This window comes from Macaca thibetana, chromosome 3 (genome assembly GCF_024542745.1).
Source record: "Macaca thibetana thibetana isolate TM-01 chromosome 3, ASM2454274v1, whole genome shotgun sequence".
NCBI classification, from domain to species: Eukaryota; Metazoa; Chordata; class Mammalia; order Primates; family Cercopithecidae; genus Macaca; species Macaca thibetana.
In genome coordinates, this window is record NC_065580.1 from 14,852,689 (window position 1) to 14,858,769 (window position 6,081).

General features: G+C 45.0%; 1 long non-coding RNA gene across 4 annotated transcripts; it reads left to right on the forward strand.

Annotated features, from left to right (window-relative positions):
• The first annotated feature begins 1,049 nt into the window (after positions 1-1,049).
• On the forward strand, positions 1,050-3,288 carry LOC126950772 (uncharacterized). 4 transcript variants are annotated; one of them, XR_007724288.1, is made up of 5 exons: positions 1,050-1,336; positions 2,021-2,172; positions 2,429-2,523; positions 2,753-2,809; positions 2,962-3,003. It is a non-coding gene; the product is annotated as an uncharacterized LOC126950772 (long non-coding RNA). The 4 variants fall into 4 exon arrangements; XR_007724291.1 differs by lacking the exons at positions 1,050-1,336; positions 2,021-2,172; positions 2,429-2,523; positions 2,753-2,809; positions 2,962-3,003 and adding exons at positions 2,571-2,580; positions 2,848-2,885; positions 3,247-3,288; XR_007724290.1 differs by lacking the exons at positions 1,050-1,336; positions 2,021-2,172; positions 2,429-2,523; positions 2,753-2,809; positions 2,962-3,003 and adding exons at positions 2,571-2,580; positions 2,848-2,885; positions 3,114-3,155.
• Positions 3,289-6,081: the final 2,793 nt, after the last annotated feature.

The following is a 6,081-nucleotide window of genomic DNA, read 5'->3' on the forward strand; positions in this document are numbered from 1 at the left end:
GAGGATACACAATTATAAATCATGTATGGATGTTGTTAAAGAAAAAGGAAACAGAAAGTCTTAAAACCATAATAAAACTTAAAGATGAGAACATTCAGAGGGTGCAGATATGACCTCAGTTGCAAAAATAATCACTGACATTCATGGAAATCGGGGTATTTTAGGTGAGTTTTGGATTATGGGCTCAATGTGCTTAGTCGCATAAAAAAGCAAATAGTGCAGGATAGTAGAGGACTTTGAATGTCAAACTCAGGTCTTTAGATTTCATTCAGTAGATAATGGGGAAAACACTGCAGACTTCTTCACACATAGACTCATGATCAGACCTGTGTTCTAGAAAGATGTGTCTGCTAGTTGTGAGGCTATTTGATGAGAATATAGGAAAGAAACAGAGCTGCAGGTTGAAAGACAACACGTTCACGCGAGATGATGGTGGCCTGAAGGTGGATGATGGATACGGTGATGGAGGACACACAGCATCAAAAAATGTAGGGAGGATGAATTGAAGTGGAGGGCAAGGAAAATGGGAACGAGCAACAAACTGGATACCTTGGAGTAAACTGGAGTCTGTTTTGTTCTTGTGAGTGATGAAGGAATTTAGAAAATGATGAGTTTTTAACATCTGGAGTTTGAGAAGCTGACACTCTGGCTTCTCTCCCTCAGTAAACCCACGTGCTGCGTTCATGGCATGCTACATGTTTGCCCATGCCTTAAAAAGCCTCCAGATGTGTCCAGCCCATGGTATGATTGCAGTCTGTCTAAATCAAACAACTCGTAGCCGAGTCTTTGTGGAGTCCGTCAGAAACAGCTTGTGTGGCCTTCTGGATGCTTCTCTTAAGGAAAATTTCAAGACATTTCAAATCATATCTGAAAAATACCTGTACATGGCCCAAGAAAACTTTTTTGTCTTTTTCTCTCTTGCAGGAAGCACAAATCCCCCTTGATTCAGTTCAGCTCAGCTTAACAATCTTACTTGAGCATCAACTATATGCCAGGTGCTATGCTAGGCTCTAGGACACAGTGATGAATGCCACAAGATTCCTGCTTCTTTGAGTTCAGAGAAGAGATGATAGGACAGCTGGGTGGTTCAGGTGGGAAGAGGGGTTGCTAGTCAGTAAGGTTCTTGGAGGAGGTGATGCGTAAATAAACTAGAAGAATAAAAAATACGAATAGCTGAAGAGGAAATGATATTTTAGGCCCTGCGAATAGCCTGAACAAAGACAAGGAGGCCTGAAACAGCAAGTTGTGTTTTGGAAACTACAGGAAGATTGAGAACATCAAGTGCTAGTTGGGAGTATCAGGCAACAGTGCTGAGAGGTACAGGCGATGCTGAGAGGTACAGGTGATGCTGAGAGGTACAGGCGATGCTGAGAGGTACAGGTGATGCTGAGAGGTACAGGCGATGATGAGAGGTACAGGAGGTGCTGAGAGGTACAGGAGATGCTGAGAGGTACAGGCCATGCTGAGAGGTACAGGCCATGCTGAGAGGTACAGAAGATGCTGAGAGGTACAGGCCATGCTGAGAGGTACAGGAGATGCTGAGAGGTACAGGCCATGATGAGAGGTACAGGCCATGATGAGAGGTACAGGCCATGCTGAGAGGTACAGAAGATGCTGAGAGGTACAGGCCATGCTGAGAGGTACAGGAGATGCTGAGAGGTACAGGCCATGCTGAGAGGTACAGGAGATGCTGAGAGGTACAGGAGATGCTGAGAGGTACAGGCCATGATGAGAGGTACAGGCCATGATGAGAGGTACAGGCCATGCTGAGAGGTACAGGCCATGCTGAGAGGTACAGGAGATGCTGAGAGGTACAGGCCATGCTGAGAGGTACAGGAGATGCTGAGAGGTACAGGCCATGCTGAGAGGTACAGGCCATGATGAGAGGTACAGGCCATGCTGAGAGGTACAGGCCATGCTGAGAGGTACAGGAGATGCTGAGAGGTACAGGCGATGCTGAGAGGTACAGGCGATGCTGAGAGGTACAGGTGATGCTGAGAGGTACAGGCGATGCTGAGAGGTACAGGTGATGCTGAGAGGTACAGGCGATGATGAGAGGTACAGGAGGTGCTGAGAGGTACAGGAGATGCTGAGAGGTACAGGCCATGCTGAGAGGTACAGGCCATGCTGAGAGGTACAGAAGATGCTGAGAGGTACAGGCCATGCTGAGAAGTACAGGAGATGCTGAGAGGTACAGGCCATGATGAGAGGTACAGGCCATGATGAGAGGTACAGGCCATGCTGAGAGGTACAGAAGATGCTGAGAGGTACAGGCCATGCTGAGAGGTACAGGAGATGCTGAGAGGTACAGGAGATGCTGAGAGGTACAGGAGATGCTGAGAGGTACAGGAGATGCTGAGAGGTACAGGCCATGAGAGGTACAGGCCATGATGAGAGGTACAGGCCATGCTGATGGCCATGCTGAGAGGTACAGGAGATGCTGAGAGGTACAGGCCATGCTGAGAGGTACAGGAGATGCTGAGAGGTACAGGCCATGCTGAGAGGTACAGGCCATGCTGAGAGGTACAGGCCATGCTGAGAGGTACAGGCCATGCTGAGAGGTACAGGCCATGATGAGAGGTACAGGCCATGCTGAGAGGTACAGGAGATGCTGAGAGGTACAGGCCATGATGAGAGACAGGCCATAGAGGTACAGGAGATGCTGAGAGGTACAGGAGCTGAGAAGTACAGCTGAGAGGTACAGGAGATGCTGAGAGGTACAGGCCATGAGAAGTACAGGAGATGCTGAGAGGTACAGGCCATGATGAGAGGTACAGGAGATGCTGAGAGGTACAGGCCATGCTGAGAGGTACAGGAAATGCTGAGAGGTACAGGCTGTGATGAGAGGTACAGGAGATGCTGAGAGGTACAGGCCATGCTGAGAGGTACAGGAGATGCTGAGAGGTACAGGCCACGCTGAGAGGTACAGGAGATGCTGAGAGGTACAGGAGATGCTGAGAGGTACAGGCCATGCTGAGAGGTACAGGCCATGATGAGAGGTACAGGCCATGATGAGAGGTACAGGCGATGCTGAGAGGTACAGGAGATGCTGAGAGGTACAGGAGATGCTGAGAGGTACAGGCCACGCTGAGAGGTACAGGAGATGCTGAGAGGTACAGGCCATGCTGAGAGGTACAGGCCATGATGAGAGGTACAGGCCATGCTGAGAGGTACAGGAAATGCTGAGAGGTACAGGCTGTGATGAGAGGTACAGGAGATGCTGAGAGGTACAGGAGATGCTGAGAGGTACAGGCCATGCTGAGAGGTACAGGCCATGATGAGAGGTACAGGCCATGCTGAGAGGTACAGGAGATGCTGAGAGGTACAGGCCACGCTGAGAGGTACAGGAGATGCTGAGAGGTACAGGAGATGCTGAGAGGTACAGGAGATGCTGAGAGGTACAGGAGATGCTGAGAGGTACAGGCCATGATGAGAGGTACAGGAGATGCTGAGAGGTACAGGCCATGATGAGAGGTACAGGCCATGATGAGAGGTACAGGCCATGATGAGAGGTACAGGAGATGCTGAGAGGTACAGTTGATGCTGAGAGTTACAACGATGCTGCGAAGCACAGAACCTCCCCCCCTCCCTCGACTGCAGGTGGTGGAGAGAAACACTGAGGTGTTCTGAAGAGGTGGCCAACAGCATCAGATGAGCATTTTAATTTGCAGGGTGACAGGGAGAGGGAATTATTTTGTCTGAAAAACAAGTGATACAGCATTTTTAAACAGGAAAAAAAAGTAGAAAATACAATGTAGTGAAGAAGAAGGAAGGTCAGGGTAAGGAGGAAGAGATACCAAAACCTGGCAAGTCATCCACTCCTAGACAAACACTTTTCAAATTTTAGTAGATCTAGATTTTAGGATCAAGATATCGTTATTGACCACATCGTCTCAGCACGCCATGCAGATCTTTCAATGTCTCAGTCAAAGCATGAGTCAAAAGGGGAAACTTCTCAAATGTTAAATATGATTTACACTGAACTATAAGGGCTGCTTTAGCCTGAGCCCTATTGTTACCATGACAACATAACAAAAGGAAAGATTGATGAAGCTCCTCTGATCCAGAAGATCTTTGATAATATTTAATATCAAGTAAATCACGCCCAGCCTCCTGCACAAGCCATGTTTTACGCCAGACATCTTTTTATTTGTTTTCCTTTGGAGACAAGGTCTCACTTTGTCACCCAGGCTGGAGTGCAGTGCAATTAAATTATATTTAATTTATATTATTAAATATAAATCATTTAATTTATAAAATTAAATCCAAATATGTAATTTATATTATTGCTGAGTTAACAATAATATATCATCACTATAAGCCACTTTCCATGTCATTAGCTACCTTTTCCAATATAAGAATATGCTACATTTTACTCCATTGAACTATATTTTTTGAAATACTGTCCCATGCCCTGATCTTTCTGTTATAAACAACATTGCAATGAGCATCCCATTTTCACTTTTACATAAATTCATTTTGTTAGCATAAGTTTCTAATTGGAATTCCTATACTGCAAGTTTTACTTTAATCCCAGCATTATCGGCCGTTTTCATGGGACATGCCACTCTAATTCTCACTACAAACTTTTACTCAGTATTTGCTCTGCTCATAAAACATTTGCCCAAATACAGATAAAATAATATTTTATCGAGCACTGACTATATGCCAAGCATGGGTCTAAGTACTTTATCCATATTTAATGTAGTTTTCAAAACAATGCAATGAAATCGGTGTGATTATAAGCCTTGTTTCAAATATGAGGAAACTGAGGCACATCCAAGTTGACACACCAGGAACTAGCTTCAAATCAGAAGTCTAGCCCAGAGACAGGTTTTTGCAGCCACTACCCTGTACTTCCCACAGCTGGTTCCTGCTTATCATTTGGGCTTTGTGTACAGTGCTATCTCCTCCTGTCCTTCCCTTGACCATTGTTCCTAAAGCAGTCCACACTTACCCTGACCTGCCCTGCCCCACTACCCGAAATCTGCTCTCTGACTTTTTCTTTCCCCAAGAGACTGGGTCCTATCATTTACATCTCCCAACTTTTTTTGCTGCCTGGTTTCTGGATAGATTCAGCCAACAGAGGTTCCCTTTGGAGATAAAAGAACAAAAGGAGACCGAGATAGCAGGATTTCCTTCCAATTCTCCCCGTGCTTTACACTATGTCTCTAGCATAACTGAATCCCTCCAGAAAGTAGCAGGTAGCTGAGAGGTACAGGTAGCCTGTCCTGCCAGCTCTACGAGATGTTAATGGCTTCCTAATGTTGCTGGTCTCTGGGTGCCTCAGCATCCCTTGTTTGTTCCTGTATCCCAGTTCACATCTCTGTCAGTGGTGCCTTCACTAAAATCTCTTCATTGGAATCATCTGAGGTAAACTATATTTCCTGGCAAGAATCTGACTAATAGAATCAATGTATTCTCTTTATTTTCTTTATGCTACTTTTTTACAATCTGAAGTCAACATGTGTATATTGTGTTTCTCTAGCTTCAAGTTTAAAATTCATAAATGGAACTTATGAATTCCATTATTCAACTCTGTTTCCTCAGCATGTGATAAATATTTGTCATACTTGTTTATGTGTTTATTTATTAAATGATCAACATATTAAATTGCCCTCCAGAAAAAAAAATATATGTATATATATCTGTGTTTCTGTCAAAGAGTGGCCTTAAGCCAACATATTTTTGTTAGCTGCATCCTGGAACAAATAGGACAGCCTATAAAATAGACTGATGGGACGTTGAGTTCCAGGGAGACAAATACAAAGGTGCCTCTCAAAACAATCACTAATAGCCACTGATTAAAGGCCGTGGCTGAAGCCCAACAATCAGGAAGCTATTTGTCCATCAACATGGGTCCTGTATTTTCTCTGATGAAAGTCACCATTTTTCTTTGAAAATGATTGTTATTTAACAGGCACTCTAGAAACAGAACAAGCAGGCTGGAGGTTAGCACCGATAGAAAAATTGAATTTTAATTAGAGAACCCACGTTCATCCTCAGGGATTGAATGGCAGTGAATACTAAGGCTGGTCTGGCTGAAGCTTTGGGCAAGAAAAGATCTGAGGAGCAGCGAGA